Below are 17,756 nucleotides of genomic sequence, written 5' to 3'. Positions count from 1 at the left end.
GGAAAGATTTGAAGAGTCGGCCCACCAGCGGAGCGATCGTTGCAAGGAAGGAGTCACTGTCACGGGGCGATCGATCGAGTCCCGATCTTGACGCCATTGAGAGGCTAGGGTCCATTGAGGGATTCTCAGGTGGAGACGGGCGAATGGTGTGACGTGGACGGTGGAGGCCATGTGGCCTAGTAGAGTCATCATCTGTCGAGCTGATACCGAGGGTAGCAGTGAGATCCTTCGACTCAGATTTACTAACGCCTCTAGACGCGGAGGGGGGAGGAAGGAAAGGAGGCGAACCGTGTCCAGCGTGGCCCCGATGAACTGCAGGGACTGTGAGGGGCTCAGTTGGAATTTTGGGAAGTTTACCTCGAACCCCAGACTCTGTAGGTAGATAATAGTCTGTTGGGTCGCTGAGATAACCCCTTCCCTGGACGGTGCTTTGATCAGCCAGTCGTCCAGGTAGGGGAATACCTGAAGACCCTGGGAGCGTAAGGCAACTGCGACCACCACGAGGCACTTGGTGAAGACCCGGGGTGACGATGCTAGGCCGAAGGGGAGGACTCGGTATTGTAGGTGCAGGTCCCCTACTTGGAAACGCAAGAACTTGCGGTGAGCAGGGTGCACTGGAACATGTGTGTACGCCTCCTTCAGATCGAGGGAGCAGAGCCAATCGCCTTTTTCGATCAGGGGGTAGAGGATCGGTAGGGAAAGCATCCGAAATTTTTCCCGTACCAGAAATTTGTTGAGTCGTCTCAAGTCTAGTATTGGGCATAGGTCTCCCGTTTTCTTCGGTACCAGGAAGTAACGGGAGTAGAAGCCCTTCCCCCGTTGGTCGGGGGGAACCTCCTCCACTGCTCGCAGGCGAAGCAGATCTCGAGCTTCTGAGAGGAGTAGGGGTAGCAGCGTTCGGTTGGGAGGGCACTTCCCTGGAGGGCTGTCTGGAGGAATGGCTCGAAAGTTGAGAGAGTATCCTGATGAGATCACGCCAAGGACCCATGCGTCCAACGTGAGTTGTTCCCAGTGAGGGTAAAAAGCTCTGAGGCGGCCCCCGATGGGCAGGGAGCCTGGGACTCTGTCAAAAGGACGGGGATGGTTTGGTAGTTGCAGGCGGTTGGGATTTGGGTGGGGCCCGATGGTGGCCTTGCGGACGCCTGGGCGGAGGCTGGGAGAAGGCAGGAGTGGATTTTTGCGGGTAGCGGCGCGGAGGGGCCCTGAACGGGCGGGATGCGGGCGGTTTTGGCTTTTGCCGGACGAGGGAGGCAAATGAGCATTCGTATTCAGAGAGGCGTTTTGTAGCCGCCTCTATAGTGTCGTCAAATAGCTCTTTTTCCACGCAGGGGAGGTTAGCCAACCGGTCCTGTAAGTTGGGGTCCATGTCGACCAGGCGCAGCCAAGCCATGACTGAAGTTGCGGGGTGTTTTTCCATTGACACTCATGGCCATCAGGTCCATGAGGGGCTGATCCCAAGACTGCACTATCAACTGGAAGGCCACTGAACTGAGACACCAGTTTCCAGGATCTAGCACCGTGGGACACCGAGATGTCCAGAAGATGAGACTCTGCCCAGACCATGAGCAGAGCCGCCTCCTGTGCAGGGCCGCCATCAGGGCAGTACTACCAGTCCTGCATTCAGGGGCCCGGAGCTGACAGGGGGCCCGGGCTTCCCCAGGGTCGCAAGCATAATCTCCTCTCCTCCTCCTTACCTGCCCTGCCGCAGCACACAGCCGAACAGAAGTCTTCCCGATGTCAGCGCTGATGTCAGAGGGAGGGCTTAAGCAAAGCCCTCCCTTCCTCTGACGTCAGCGCTGACATCAGGAAGACGTCCGGTCGGCTGCTTGCGGCAGGGCAGGTAGGGAAAAGGCAGTCGTGTTCCGAAGGGGGGGGGCGGTCCGCCCTGGGTGCAGCCATGGGGTGTGTGTGCACAGCCAGTCAGGTCCCCTTAACCTTGTGGCGCTTCCCCCAACCGACCACAACAGGCACGGCCGACAAACCTCCCTGCCCTGTAGCAGCGAATCTAAATTATCTTCTTACAGCAGCTTCAATACTCCAGCTGCTGTAAGAAGGTAATTTAGATTTGCGGCTACAGGGCAGGGAGGTTTGTCCGACCGGGCCTGTTCTTTTGTCGGTCGGGTGGGGAAGCGCCACAAAGGTAAGGGGCACGAAGGGAGAAAAGGTGGGGTGGAGAAGAAAAGACGCTTAAGGGAAATGGGTAAAACTGAGGGGGGAGAAGGCCGCTGAAAGCACTGGGGAAGACAAAGGGGTGGAGAAGGATGCTGAAAGGACATGGGGAAGGCAAAGGGGTGGAGAAGGACGCTGAAAGGACATGGGGAAGACGGGAGGGGGGGAGAAGGACGCTGAAAGCACATGGGGAAGACAGAGGGGGGAGAAGGACCCTGAAAGGACATGGGGAAGACAAAGGGGTGGAGAAGGACGCTGAAAGGACATGGGAAGATGGGGAGAGAAGGACCCTGAAAGGATATGGGGAAGACAAAGGGGTGGAGAAGGACGCTGAAAGCACATGGGGAAGACAGAGGGGGGAGAAGGATGCTGAAAGGACATGGGGAAGACAGGGGGGAGGACACTGAAAGCAAATGGGGAAGACAGAGGGGGGAGAAGGATGCTGGCAGGACATGGGGAAGATGGGGGGGAGAAGGACGCTGAAAGGAAATGGGGAAGAGAGAGTGGGGAGAAGACACTGGCAGGGAAGAAGACAGAGATGCCAGACTATGGGAGGAGCGGAGGGAAGAAGATGGGTGCCAGACCAATTTGGGAGGGGGGAGAAAGGGAGAGGCACAGTAACAGAGCAAATGGAAGACGCAGAAAGAAGAGAGACAGTAGATGGAAGGAATTAAATGAGAACATGAGGAAAGCAGAAACCAGGCAACAAAGGTAGGAAAAAAATTATTTTTTTTGCTTCAGGATAAAGTAGTATATTAGTTGTGTTGATAAAAATTTATAAACATTAGAGGCTCTGGTAGAAACCCATTTACAAAGTATGTATTCTTCCCAATTAATATTTCCAAATTAATAAAGTCTCTTTGCTTATTTGTAAATGGGTTTCTACCAGAGCCTTTAATTCAGTAGCATAATTAAATGAAATAACTATTTCTGTAGTTTATAGGGACGGGCGGGGACAGAGGGGATTGCTCGCGGGGATGGGTGGGGACGGAGGGATTCCTCGTGGGGACATGCGGGGATCGGAGGGGATTCCTCGCGGAATCCTTAGCATGTCACATACAGCATGTTACATTACACAAAGTCTGTGTAATGTAACATGCTGTATGTGACATGTTGAGGAGGATAATAATAATAATAATAATAACAGTTTATATACCGTGAAGTTCTATGAGGTTTACAAAGATTAAGCAAAGGTACAAATTGATTGACTTTAAGAGGGGAGGAAGAAAGAGGGTTAATAGGACAGGAAATCCATTTTTGAGGAGAGAGTGATCAATAGAACAAGTTAATCGCTATAGAGGGGAGAGAGAAGAGAGGATCAGTTGTCTAGATGCTTTAGGAACAGGTGTGTTTTCAGACGTTTCCTAAATCCTCATAAGTAGTGGGCGAAAGCAATTGTTCTAGGTCTTTACCCCATGATGCTGCTTGGTGCGAGAGAAGATGTTCATGGTGTTTTTTCAGTTTACAACCTCTCACTGGGGGGGAAACGAAGTTGGAATGTGAGCTTCTCTTGTGTCTGTTGGCTGAGAAGACGAAAAGGTCAGTTATATATTTAGGGGCAAGTCCGTGTAGTGCTTTGAAGCAGAAGCAGGCAAATTTAAACTTTACGCACGCCTCCATTGGCAGCCAATGCAGCTGCCGGTAGTAGGGTGTCACGTGGTCAAACTTCCTCAGCCCAAAGATCAGTTTGACCGCTGCATTTTGCATCAATTGTAAACGCTGCATGTTCTTTGGGGAAATTGCTAAATAGGCGATGTTGCAGTAGTCAAGTAGACTCAGTACGAGGGATTGGACTAGGGTTCTGAATGCCGCTGTATCGAAATAAGCTTTAATGGATCTGAGTTTCCAGAGAGTGAAAAATCCCTTTCTGATGGGAAGGAAGAGGTGCACACTCATAACATCATTATATATTCATCCATAGCTGCATGTCAATGATGTGCTCATATGCACTGATTTATCATCATAACATATACATCATCATTAACATGCAGCTGTGGATGTGTAAGGACAGGCTGAGGAGGACGGATGGGAAGGAAGGAAGGTGCACATATCAACATATCGTACATTTTTAACAAGCTGAGGAGGATGGGATCATACAGATGTGTAGTTTTTTCTGATATATTTATTAAGCTTACAGTATTTATAAAAACACATTTAATACTTGTTACAAAAAATATTGTGCAATTGTGATCTACTTCTGGCCTACAAAGGTCAAAAGAAATCCTTAACTGAGTGAATTATAGCTACTAGCACTATTATTTATTATGCAGATGTTTGTTAGTTTGTTATTAGTTCAGTATTAGACATATGTTAGTTTAGAATAGATAGGTATAGATTAGTTTAGTTTAGGTTAGGGCCCTGCTGAAAGAGTCTACCTTGACGTGGTTGCAGGCTTACAAATCTTTTGGTCAAAGAGTGTGGCGACAGAGAAAAGTATGTGTATATTCGGCCCATGGAAGAAGGGGGGAGTAGGGGGGGGGGAAGGGGTACGTGGGGGGCCCAATAGGATTGCTCAGTAAGGGGCCCAGAAATTTCTGATGGCGGCCCTGCTCCTGTGCCACCAGAGAACTCTTGATGCCCCCCTGACAATTGACATAGGCCACTGCTGTGGCATTGTCCAAGAGAACCCGGACTGACTTGTCCGTCAAGAGGGACCAGAAGGCTAACATTGCCATACGGATGGCTCTGGTCTCCAGAACATTGATCAACCAAGCCTTCGCCTCCAGGGACCAACTGCCCTGCGCAGAGCGACCCAGACACTGAGCTCCCCAGTCGAGGAGACTGGCGTCCATGAGAAGCACTGTCCACTGGGGCTAATCCAGACTCACCCCTTGCACTAGATGGGAGATCTGAAGCCACCAACGAAGACTGCAGCGAGCCATCCCCCAAACCGGTAAGTCCAGACTGTGCCTCTATGGCGACCGCCTGCTGGTGCAACACTCGTGAGGGCCTACTGGAACCACTCCTTTGAGATCTAGCAATCTTTGAAGGGTCTGGCGAAAAACCTCCTTCTTCCATGCCACTTCCATGCCATGTGATAAGGAGAATCTAGAAAATGATCTGGCAAGGAGTGGGCGAACTCTAGAGCATAACCGTCCCGAATCACCTCCAAGACCCACTGATTGGACATGATCACTGCCCACTGTGGAAAGAACTTGCACAGATGGGTGCCCACCAGAATCAGAGGGGATGCCTGCAAGTAGTCATTGAGTGGGACGGGCAGCGGGAGAACCAGTGGAGGGACTCACAGCTCCCCAACGGGCCCCCCAAAAGGACTGCATGCACTGAAAGAAACAACCCCAGGAAGAATCAGAGGTTGGGAAGGAAGCAGTCCTCCGAACAGGGCGGTATCTGCGGAACTCACGCTGCCGGACGAGCATGGACCTCAGGCAGGTGGGGCACTTTAGATTCCGTCAGAGTCTGAAACAACTTATCCAAATCCTCTCCAAACAAAAAGGAACCCCAAAAGGAAATTTGTGAGTTTAGTCTTGGACGCTGTATCCGCTGCCCAAGCACAAAGCTACAAGGTAAGACGTGTGGCCACACCGAAAGACATGGATTTGCCAGACATCCGCAACAAGTCATAGAGGGCGTCCGAGAGGTAAGTGGCAGCCATCTCAATCTTAGCCACTTCCTGATCCACCAAAGACCAGTCATCAGACTCACGTTCAAGGATACGCTTGGCCCACCGAAACATGGCCCGAGCCACCAGACCACCACAAATGGCTACCAGGACACCCAAGGCAGAGACATCAAAATTCTGCTTTAGGAGGGTCTCCAACTTACGCTCCTCAGAGTCCCGTAAGGCAAAACCACCCTCTATGGGCATCGTATGCCGCTTAGCAATAGCTGAGACCACCGTGTCCACCACTGGTGACTTAAAAGTATCCTGATCTCCCTCAGGGATGGGATACAGATGAGCCATGGAGCGCACAAACCGAAAAGGCACCTCCGGCATCTTCCAATGCACCAGGACAATATCACGAATATCCTGATGTATGGGAAAGGAGAGGGATGCAGTGCGGATCCCCCATGAGGGTCCACCACTCGAGAGGTCTCCTGTGGCACCACCTCACAGCACAACACTGAGGAGACCTGCTGAATCTGATCCGGGAGCTCGTCCCACTGAAAAAGGCGTACCATGGACACATCCTCACCAGTAGATGGAACAGCAAAGGCCCTGTTACCAGCCTCTGTTCCCCCGAGAAGATCATGCCTTGAGATCGGGCGGGCAGGAGAAGTGCTGAGCAGAGAAGCGGAAGGGGAGAGAAGAGGAGTTAGTAGAACAGTGGAGGCAGAAGGAGTCCATCAGAGGGTGAGGGGCTGTGGCGAGAGGTAGCTCCATCTACCCCTTGACATCACCCGCAACCGATCCGGAGCTCCCCCTTAAAAGGGGAGGGGCCAACGGCGCTCAGCCGTTCGGCACGCAAAGGCGAGCGTTAAAGGCGCTCGCTTTAGCAAGAGCGTCTTTGCGAAGGGCCTCGAGAAGGGATGAGCCACCACTAAAGAGCAGAGGGAGACCACAGCAGGCGCTGAGGACACACAGACAGGCAGACACAGAGGACACAACAAGCGCAGAGGACTAGTGTTGCCCAATTCAGGGAAAAAAATTTTGATTCAGCCTATTGAATTGGTTTTTCGATTCGATTTTCCTGCCCAATTGGGTGTTTTTTTCAAACAGTCTGGTGGGTTTATTTTATAGCCTCTTAACCCCATTTATAGACTCTTCACCCCCTTTGCCTTCTTCTAACCACACTGGCGCTGTGGTGTAAACAAAATAAACAGAAAAGACTTTTCCTCTCTCTCTTAAATCCTAGATCACGTTTGCGGTCTAACACCAGCTCTGGCAGGATACACGATTCAAATCTGGCATATTGTAATCACAAAACAAAAAATAAAATGAGTTTTTCTACCTTTTGTTGTCTGGTCATTATTCAAATCTTGTTAGTCCCAGGCTCTGGTTGTCTTCTGATAACTCACTTGCCAGGGTCTCCTTCTTTCTTCTTTCTCCATGCTAACCATCCATCTGCCATCTCTGTCCTCCCCTTCCGTTTCCCTTTCCTCTCCCGGAGGTCTGGCATCTTTCCTTTTTTCGTCTCCATCCACAGACCCACCTTTTCTTAACTATCCTTTCATCCAGCATCTCTCCCTCCTTCCCCACCACCCCAGGGTCCACCATCTCTCCCTTTCTTTTCCCAACTATCCTCCTATCCAGTATCTCTTCCCCCCTCCACACCATCCCTTGTGTCCAACTTCTCTCCCTTTCTGTTCCTTCCCTCCCTAAATCCCATTGTCCATCATCTCTCTCCCTCTCCTCTATTTTCAGACCCATTATTTCTTCCCCCCCAAAAAATCCGGCACATGCACGTCTCTTTGAACCCCCCCTTCCCTCCCTCCCTCCATATACTTCTACACCAGGGTCCCCCTCCCCTGAAGGTCTGTCCCCCATGAAGGTCTGCACCTCCCCTTAAAAGCCTGCATCTCCCCCCTGAAGGCCTGTCCTCCCCTTGAAGGCCTGCATCCCTCCCAAAGGCCTGCCTGCCTGTCCCCCCCTTGAAGGCCTGTCAACCCCCCTTGAAGGCTTGTCCCTCCCCTTAAAAGCCTGCATCCCTCCCCTGAAGGCCTGCCTGCCTGTTCCCCCTAAAGGCCTGTCCCACCCCCACCCTGAATTACTGCTCACCCCCACCCCCCCAGAAGGCCTGCATGTTCCCCCTGGTCTCCTACTGGTGTCCGGCTTCCCTACTAGCCTCCCCGCACCGTTTATCTTTGAGGAACAGCTTGCAGACAAGATCGTGGTGCTAGCGATCTTTGCACTGCTTCGGAGCTGTTTCCTCTGCCATGGTCCCGCCCCTCCTTTGATGTCAGAGGTAGGATCGCGGTGGAGGAAACAGCTAAGAAGCAGTGCAAAGATCGCTAGCACCATGATCTTGTCTGTGGGCTGCTCCTCAAATGTAAACAGTGCATGGAGGCCAGGGGGGAAGTGGGAGGGTGGGGGGAAACGGGAGGCCGGGGGGGTAAGCCGGATGGCAGGGGGGGAACCAGATGCCAGCTGACAGCAGCACTTCACGACTGACCCTCCTCCCTCACCCTCTAAAGCAGATGCGGTAGCAGCTGGCCAGCAAGAGCAGCGCTGCAGCTCCTGTTTAGGGGGCGAGGGGGGAGGGTTAGCCGAATTGGGAAGCTGATTTTTGTTTTGTTTTGAATCGATTCAAATTGATTCACCCGAAGTGAATCGGTGAACCGATTCGAATCGTGAATCGGGCAGCACTACTGAGGACACACAGCCAGGCAGACACAAAGGACACACAACCAGGCAGACACTGAGGACATAACCAGGCGAACACAGAAGACGCAGCAGGCACAGAAGACATCCTCAGGAGACCGTCAAACGGGCAGCAATGGAAGCAGCAGACAGAAGCAAGATGTTGAGCTACCCAGTTTTCTGCACTGTCTGCCATATGTATGACTTACCTCCCTTCTGGGAGGCGGTCTTACGTATGCGCTCGATGCGGAGAACTGGAAAGCCTGAAGAAGCAAGTCAGACTCCCTGAGGGCAGAATACTGGAAATGGAGGCACTTCAAGCAGTAGAGGAAGAAGACAGAGATGCAGAGATCATCAAGACGGAGGACACCATCGAAGAAGAAGTCCAGGAGTTGGAGAACTTCATAGAAGAGGCATACAGGGAGGTCGTGGAAAGACACCAGCTACAGGGGAACTGCCGGGATACGCTTACAGAGAGTGTGGACCATCAGACGGACAGCCACCAGAAAGAAATTGGGGACACAGTAGCAACATCTGGAAGCAGCGGAGGGAACCCACAAGAAAACGAACGCCAGGATGAAAGGAAATAGATAGGAACGAATGACACGGACCTACGTTTGGAGAGATGGACATACACCAAGGACACGGACTTGCAGCTGGAGAATCAAGAGAAGATAGAGAGGACAGCAATCGTCGTGGGTGAAGAAAAATTTCCTTACGTTTTTACGGAATCTATCCCCTTTCAAGTTTAGAGAGTGCCCTCTCATTCTCCCTACTTTGGAGAGGGTGAACAGTCTGTCTTTCTCTACTAAGTCTATTCCCTTCAGTATTTTGAACGTTTTGATCAAGTCCACTCTCAGTCTCCTCTTTTCAAGGGAGAAGAGGCCCAGTTTCTCCAATCTCTCACGGTACGGCAACTCCTCCAGCCCCTTAACCATTTTAGTCGCTCTTCTCTGGACCCTTTCGAGTAGTACCGTGTCCTTCTTCATGTACGGTGACCAGTGCTAGACACAGTATTCCAGTTGAGGGCGTACCATGGCCCGGACAGCGGCATGATAACCTTCTCCGATCTGTTAGTGATCCCCTTCTTAATCATTCCTAGCATTCTGTTCGCCCTTTTTGCCGCCGCTGCGCATTGTGTAGACGGCTTCATCGACTTGTCAATCAGAACTCCCAAGTCTCTTTCCTGGGAGGTCTCTTCAAGTACCGCCCCGGACATCTTGAATTTGTGCATGAGATTTTTGTTCCCGACATGCATCACTTTACACTTATCCACGTTGAACCTCATCTGCCATGTCGATGCCCATTTCTCAAGCTAGATTATGTCACGTTGCAGATCTTCACAATCCCCCTGCGTCTTTACTACTCTGAATAACTTCGTATCGTCCGCCAATTTAATCACCTCACTCATCGTACCAATGTCCAGATCGTTTATAAAGATGTTGAAGAGCATGGGTCCAAGCACTGAACCCTGCGGCACCCTACTGGTGATGCTCTTCCAGTTCGAGTATTGTCCATTCACCCCCACCCCCAAGATCGAACGGACCCCCAAACAGGGCCCACCTAAGCTCAGTCTGGCACTAAAACGGGGACTAGTAGCCCTAAACACATTCCAACAGCCAACAAGGAGAAATGGGCACAACTCACACCTGCTGGAGACTGAGAGAAGACTGAGGTATATAGGGAAGGGACAGCTATTATGTACTAGACCAAAGTTTTGGTCTCAGTCTCCAGTGCCGTAGTAATGGGGGGAAGGGGGTCCGCTCCGGGCACTGTCTTGGTGGGGGGAAGGGAAGGGGTGGGTGGCTGTGCTGGGGGGTTGTGAAGGAGCGGGTGGGGGGAAGAGGGCAAGGGAGGGGCATCACCCTCGCCACGCCACTGTGAGAACCCTAGGTTCTGGAAACAGCAGCCCCTGACTTAACTCCAATCCCAAACCAGACCGCGCCCATTGAGTTCTATGGACGTTAGCAATTATTCCTTCTAATCTTTAGCGCGCACTTAATCACTTAGCGTGCGTTAGTAAAAGGAGGAATAGCTCATCCCCTCATTTTATCCCTGGATTTGCAGAGTGGTGCCCTATGTCTAGCGAACTGTGTGTGTGGGGGGGTGAAATTTGGGCATCAGAAAAGAATAATGCCCAGAGCTGTTCTGCGAGAATGGTATGAACTTAGTTCATTGGCCTGGCGGTCAGAGAGAGGTGGAAGAGAATCCCACCCCAGTCATCCCAGCGGCAGTGCCTCATACAAGCAGCTGGGGGCCAGTTACTGGAATTTCCCCCCTCCCCCGAAGGAAGAATGAATGATTTTGATTGCAGAGAAAAAGTCTTCTGCTCTTTTCTTCCAAGTGTTTGCCACATCACTGTGTGTCCTCGCGAAGCAAAGGTTCCTATTAATTAAGACCTGACTTATAAATTGGCACAAAATAAAGAAAGAATGCATTATACAAAAGCCAGATGTCATCGTTAGAGGGCTCGCATACTTTACTGTAATTAAAAGGAATGGCAATTCTTCCTCCACTCAGTACTTTTCCATTTCCTGTCTCTGGGTAGGACTTTAGTGCTGCAACCAGAGAATGACACGGGGACAAAAGAAGCAGATAAAGCCTTTTACTAGGTAGCGATGTTTCAGATTTTGATCATCTTATTAGCCCTGCGCTATTTTTAGTAAGTTAGACAACTTTGGAGGAGTGAGTAGATAATATTGTACTGATTTTGTATGTTTAGATCTTAGGCGGTATAGAAATTTTTAAAATCAATACATCGGTTAAAAGGAACCCATAACGAGCCATGCCAAAAATCGAACCAAAAGTTAGGTCAAAATCCTTTATGCTTTTCCTCTAAATTATGGCCCTGTTCTGAACACCAGCCAGCTATTCTCATGGTTGAGACTTGTCTGATCAGGACAATTTCCTCCTAATTTGTGGAAAAATTAAGTTGCATTTCTCCATAGGACAAGCCTTCTTTCGACAGGCATGGAATAAAAGCCTCTAGGCCCATTTTTCTTCTTTTGGAATCGAAAATCCAAAATGTCAACAGCTTTGCGTTGCTTTGATGGCCCTCCATCTTTGGTCATTAGCCTCACAGGCCTGGGTTGTTTGATTAAAAATGAAAAAGAAAAGAAATATCTGTGTCTCTAGGATTCAGGTTTTTCACAGTTATGAAACCAAGACCTTCACAATGTTCAACTAATAAGGAAGCCTGAAACCCCCATTGTACTCATCTCTTAGGGCTCCTTTTAGGGCTTTAACACGCTAATAGCCCCACGAGCTAGACCTTAATGCCAGCATTTAGCTGGCGTTAGTTCTGGAAGTGTAGTGCGCCGTAATTTCCCGCTTGCGCTAAAAACGCTAGCGCACCTTAGTAAAAACAGCCTTTACTGTTTCTGAATCTGATAATTGTAATGTTTCGAATGGCTAAATAAAGTTTATATATTAAAAAAAAAGAAAAAAAAGAAAATGACATTTATAAATAGAAAATGGAAATAGGATGATCTTTTTATTAGACTGCTCGCCGTACATGAAGAAGGACACGGTACTACTTGAAAGGGTCCAGAGAAGAGCGACTAAAATGGTTAAGGGGCTGGAGGAGTTGACGTACAGTGAGAGATTGGAGAAACTGGGCCTCTTCCTTGAAAAGAGGAGACTGAGAGGGGACATGATCGAAACATTCAAGATAAAGACAGGTTGTTCACCCTCTCTGAGGTAGGGAGAACGAGAGGGCACTCTCTAAAATTGAAAGGGGATAGATTCCGTACGAACGTAAGGAAGTTCTTCTTCACTCAGAGAGTGGTAGAAATCTGAAACGCTCTTCCTCAGTCTGTTGTAGGGGAAAACACCCTCCAGGGATTCAAGACAAAAAGTTAGACAAGTTCCTGCTGAACCGGAACGTACGCAGGTAGGGCTAGTCTCAGTTAAGCAGCTGGTTTTTGACCAGAGGGCTGCCATGTGAGCGGACTGCTGGGCACGATGTGATCGACCTGGGAAATAGGGGATTAAAAGGTTAGCTAAGAAAGAGGAAAGCCCCAGAAATTGATTCTGGTTTAACATAATATTAGAGAACAAAAACCAAAAGAGACTGCAGAGAACAGGACCCAACACGGTCCGTGTTTCGGCGTACACGCCTTCCTCAGGGGGATCCTACAATAAGAAAGACGTAATGAGGGATAGATCCAGAAAAAGTAGCCTGTTGTCATGTGGAGCAGCTGATCTTAATTCCCAGGGTCAGTTCAACTAGTTTTCCAAGTTGCTGGCAGACAGGGAAGCAATGAAGGCAGCACTCAGCAGCGACATCTACTGGTCAGTCATAGGGCGCACACCTTACCTGATTCTAGAGCAGGGGTTCTCAACCAAGTCCTCAGGGCACACCTAGCCAGTCAGATTTGCAGGATATCCGCCGTGAATATGCATGAGATAGATAGAAACATAGAAACATAGAAAGATGACGGCAGATAAGGGCTACAGCCCATCAAGTCTGCCCACACTATTTACCCACCCTCTTAAGTCTTCTGACCCCTAAAGAATAATTGTAATTATACTGTCACTCTACTGACCTGCTCATTCAAGTCCATACCCTAGTGACCCTATCCCTTGGCATGACCCCGTAGGGATCCCACATGGGTATCCCATTTGTTCTTGAAGTCTGGGATGCTGCGTGCCTCGACCACCTGCACTGGAAGTTTGTTCCAATGCTCGATCACTCTCTCCGTGAAGAAGTACTTCCTGGCGTCTCCACGAAACTTCCCTCCCCTGAGTTTGAGCGGATGACCTCTTGTGGTCGAGGGTCCCCTGAGAAGAAAGATATCATCTTCCACCTCGACCCGTCCCGTGATGTACTTAAACGTCTCAATCATGTCTCCCCTCTCCCTACGCTCTTCAAGAGTGTAGAGCTGCAATTTGCTCAGTCTTTCCTCGTACGGGAGACCCTTTAGCCCCGAGACCATCCTGGTGGCCATCCGCTGAACCGACTCAATTCTGAGCACATCCTTACGGTAATGTGGCATGCATGCAGTGCCTTCATTGTATGCAAATCTACCTCTTACATATTCATTGGGGGTATCCTGAAAACCTGGCTGACCGGGTGTGTCTCCAGAACGGTCATTACAATGCTTGTCTTTATCAGTTGGGGAGGGGCAGGGCCAGCTCAGTCTATGGACCAGGTGAGGCACAGGCCCAAGGTGCTGGCAAAAAAGGGCACCAAAATCCCAATCCAGTGTCCATCCATCTTTTCCTTCCCCTTTGCGAACAGGGAGAGAGAGAGAGAAAGAGATGTCAGATTAGGTTTCAGGATTTTAGTATCCTTATTCACCAGCATTGGGGGGAGGGAGACTCAAGATAGAGGGGGGAGTTACTGGGAGGAAGGTGCCAATGCAAAAGTTGTCTAAGATGCCAAAGTCCCTTGAGGGAATACAAAAAGGGAACAGACCTTGGTTAGCTGTTAAGGCACCATTGCTAACCAGAATCCAGCCTTTCCTGCTGCTGAATGATCATACACTCTCATGTTACATAAGAATGTAAGAATAGCCTTACTGGGTCAGACCAATGGTCCATCAAGCCCAGTAGCCCGTTCTCACGATGGCCAATCCAGGTCATTAGTGCCTGGCCAAAACCCAAAGAGTAGCTACATTCCATGCTACCGAGCTAGGGCAAGCAGAGGCTTCCCCATGTCTTTTAATAACAGACTATGGACTTTTCCTCCAGGAATTTGTCCAAATCTTTCTTAAAGCTAGCTATGCTATCTGCTTTTACCACAACTTCTGGCAACGTGTTCCAGATCTTAACTATTCTCGGAGTGAAAAAATATTTTCTCCTATTGGTTTTAAAACTATTTCCCTGTAACTTCATCGAGACTCCCGAAACTACAACGGGAACTCTCCACAGCCATTTCCTATTGGCAATCTGCACGGGGCAGGAGTGTAGGAAGATCGCTCCTGCCCCGAAAGCCTGCTAGACCACCAGGTGAGCCCGGGATGCCGGGGGGAAGGCTAAACATTGGTTGTTTTTTCTTTTTTTTTTCCCCCTCCCCCAAAACTCATGAATATGTGAAATCGCGATTGGCGAAACCGCGAATGGGGAGGGGTAGTGTATTATGTACTAGACCAAAGTTTTGGTCTCAGTCTCCACCTGCTGGTCGTGATGAGATATTACTAATGTGACCATACGTCCCATTTTGAATGGGACCATCCCGTTTTTTAGCTCACCTATCCCGTTGTCCCCATGAACAGTTTCGGGATGCCAAAATGTCCTGTTTTCAGAGAGCGTCCCGAAGCTGTGCGTGGGGACAACGGGGCAGGCGATTGCAGAACCTGGCCTCTCTCCCTGCTTCCCCGCCACCGCAGCAACAGGACCAGTCGAGGCGAGTACAGCGACTGCACAATGACCGGCCTAGAAGTCTTCACACAACGCCAATTCTGATGTCAGACAGGAAGTTTTGGGACAGCCAGGCAGCGATTGGCTGGCCTAGAACTTCCACTCCGACGTCAGAAAAAGGGGCAAAATTATATTGAAAATGGGGAAAGCAGAACAGACACAACTGTATCCATGCGTGCAGAAGGAAAAAACTGTAGAGGGCGCTAAACTGAACAGTAAATAGACCAGCGGCAGAGTGAAAAATCGGAAGTGGATTCCTTCTGCAACCATGCGGCTAAAAGGAAATAACCCTACTGTCACCTATTGCACTGGAACAGAAAATCAGTAACTCAGCCCTGTGCCTGAAGAAAATGCAGATAATGCAATCCTTACCTAGAGACCTCAGGATCTCATAATTCTCCTTCATTACCTCCCGGTGAAGCTCCTTCTGCCCTTCATCTAAATACTCCCACTCCTCCTGAGAGAAGGAGACAGTGATGTCCTCAAATGTCACCATCACCTGAAACACAAACCAGAAACACACTCAGTGTCTCTGACTTAACTTAACCATTTCCAGATGTTGTCTCTTAGGCTCCCTTAAAGTTTCTTAAATCATATACAGTATATGTAAAACATTTGAAATTAAATACAAATCATTCTCTCACACATCATTCATAGGGATCCCTTCACACACAACACGGTTTATTGCATTCATAAGATACATATAACTATCTCTATTCAAAAATGTGAAACCCTATATCTTCCACAAGCCAGACTGAGAGGTCTGGTATTAATTAGATCCATGAAATCAAGGCGGGAAACTGCACAAAGATGCAGAGAGGACTGAGAGAGACAGAAAACAAGATGGAGTCATTAATACCTCTATGTATGTATTATGTATATCTACACCTGATTTCCACATGGTCCTGCCCCACCTAACACCTCACACAAACAGTGAATTCCCCTTTTCCTGATCTTTTGTTTATCATCCTAACTTTTTCAAAGTTTTAAAAGTGTTTGCATGTATATAAGACCCTCTGACCGGAAATAGAAAGGTCCTGCTACTGCTTCTACGTAGTTTGTGCCAAACCAGGCCTTCTTCAGCATCCAATGCTCTAATGCGCTGAAACCATTAACGCAAACTGTATTTAAATTTGGTCATTTAGAATTCCCCAGCAAAAGTAAAAAAAAACAGGTGTCAGACACATTTATCAAACAGAAAAAATAACACCAGGTCTGGGGCAGCGTTAGAAGGCTTGGTTGAGAGAAGGGGTATCTAATGACACCCCTTCTGACCCCCTGCCCCGATCAGGCTTCCTGTGCTGCCCCCACCCATTTAAAAAAATGTTATTGGTGGTCTAAGAGACCCTTCCTGGCCCTCTCAGAAAATCCCTGGTGGTCTGGAGCAGTGTTTCTCAACTCGGTTCTGGAGTCCCACCTTCCAGTCAGGTTTTCAGGATAACCACAATGAATATGCATGAAAGAAATTTGCATACACGGCCTCCATTTCTTTCATGCATATTCATTGCGGATATCCTGAAAACCTGACTGGCAAGGGGGTATTCCAGGAAAACGTTGAGAAACACTGGTCTGGAGGACCCCTCTGATCCTAAGACAGATGCCCTCCTGTTCTAGTGGACCCTGACCTACCTCCACTAAAAAACCCATAGACAAAGCTCTTTTCTGATGCTCTACACAAGTGGAGGAGCAAGAGGAGAGCTGCTGTATGCCAGATCCTGCTCCTCTGTTGTGCTGACATTGCTACAAATACTACTTATTTCTAGAGCAACTACATTCTCTGTCTCCCAATCTACGTTTTTGAACCTGGGACAATAGAGGGTTAAGTGACTTGCCCAGAGTGAGGAGGAGATGCACTGGGAATTGAACTCAGTGTGTGCAGAATTCCCCCAGGAGAAAAATTATACACCTCACACTCACTTGTGACAAGAAACAGATAATAAGAGTGTCTTAAAGCAGAATGATCAGCTGCTGTGTGAGGGAAGGAGAATGAGGAAGAAGAGCCTGGGGAGTGGAGGGAGCAAAGCCAGGAAAAAGAAAGTGAGATTGTCCTAAAGCAGGAGGAGAATGAGGAAGAAGAGCCTGGGGAGTGGAGGGAGCAGTGCCAGGAAGCAGAAAGTGAGATTGTCCTAAAGCAGGAGGAGAATGAGGAAGAAGAGCCTGGGGAGTGGAGGGAGCAGTGCCAAAAAGCAGAAAGTGAGAGTATCCTAAAGCAGGAGGAGAATGAGGAAGAAGAGCCTGGGGAGTGGAGGGAGCAGTGCCAGGAAGCAGAAAGTGAGATTGTCCTAAAGCAGGAGGAGAATGAGGAAGAAGAGCCTGGGGAGTGGAGGGAGCAGTGCCAGGAAGCAGAAAGTGAGATTGTCCTAAAGCAGGAGGAGAATGAGGAAGAAGAGCCTGGGTAGTGGATGGAGCAGTGCCAGGAAACAGAAAGTGAGATTGTCCTAAAGGAGGAGGAGAATGAGGAAGAAGAGCCTGTGGAATGGAGGGAGCAGTGCCAGGAAACAGAAAGTGAGATTGTCCTAAAGCAGGAGGAGAATGAGGAAGAAGAGCCTGGGGAGTGGAGGGGGTAGTGCCAGGCTCAGTCCCTCTTCTACCTGCTCAGCCATCCTCCTGCCCTTCTCCGCAGCACCAGCTCCAGCCTTGGCTCCTAATGGAGGGAAAAGAGACAAAGACAGGAAAAAGAAGAGGGATCTGTATCTCCCCCCCTTCACTCCTCCCCTAATCTGACCAATCAGTGCCAGAGAGACTTGAAAGACAGCCTCCTCCTGACTCCACCCACATGAGCCTTCTCCCCTTCTATGCCTTCCTAGGAGCATTCTGTTTCTGACCAATCCTAAGGTGGAATGTACATTCCAATCAGTGTCATAGGGTGTCCTTCTGTCTCCTCCTTCAGGAGTCTTTTGACCAATCAGTGGAAGGGGCGGAGTCTGATACTGACTGGGTCTACCTTACTTCCTGACACATG

The 17,756-nt window shown here is 49.4% G+C and overlaps 1 pseudogene; it reads right to left on the bottom strand.

The window, feature by feature from the left end:
* The window catches only part of LOC117354728, a 32,409-nt pseudogene extending 14,918 nt beyond the window's left edge, over window positions 1-17,491 (bottom strand).
* Between the last annotated feature and the right edge of the window lie 265 nt (window positions 17,492-17,756).

This window comes from Geotrypetes seraphini, chromosome 2, assembly GCF_902459505.1.
Source record: "Geotrypetes seraphini chromosome 2, aGeoSer1.1, whole genome shotgun sequence".
In the NCBI taxonomy this organism is placed as follows: domain Eukaryota; kingdom Metazoa; phylum Chordata; class Amphibia; order Gymnophiona; family Dermophiidae; genus Geotrypetes; species Geotrypetes seraphini.
This window is presented reverse-complemented; position numbering and strand designations above follow the sequence as displayed.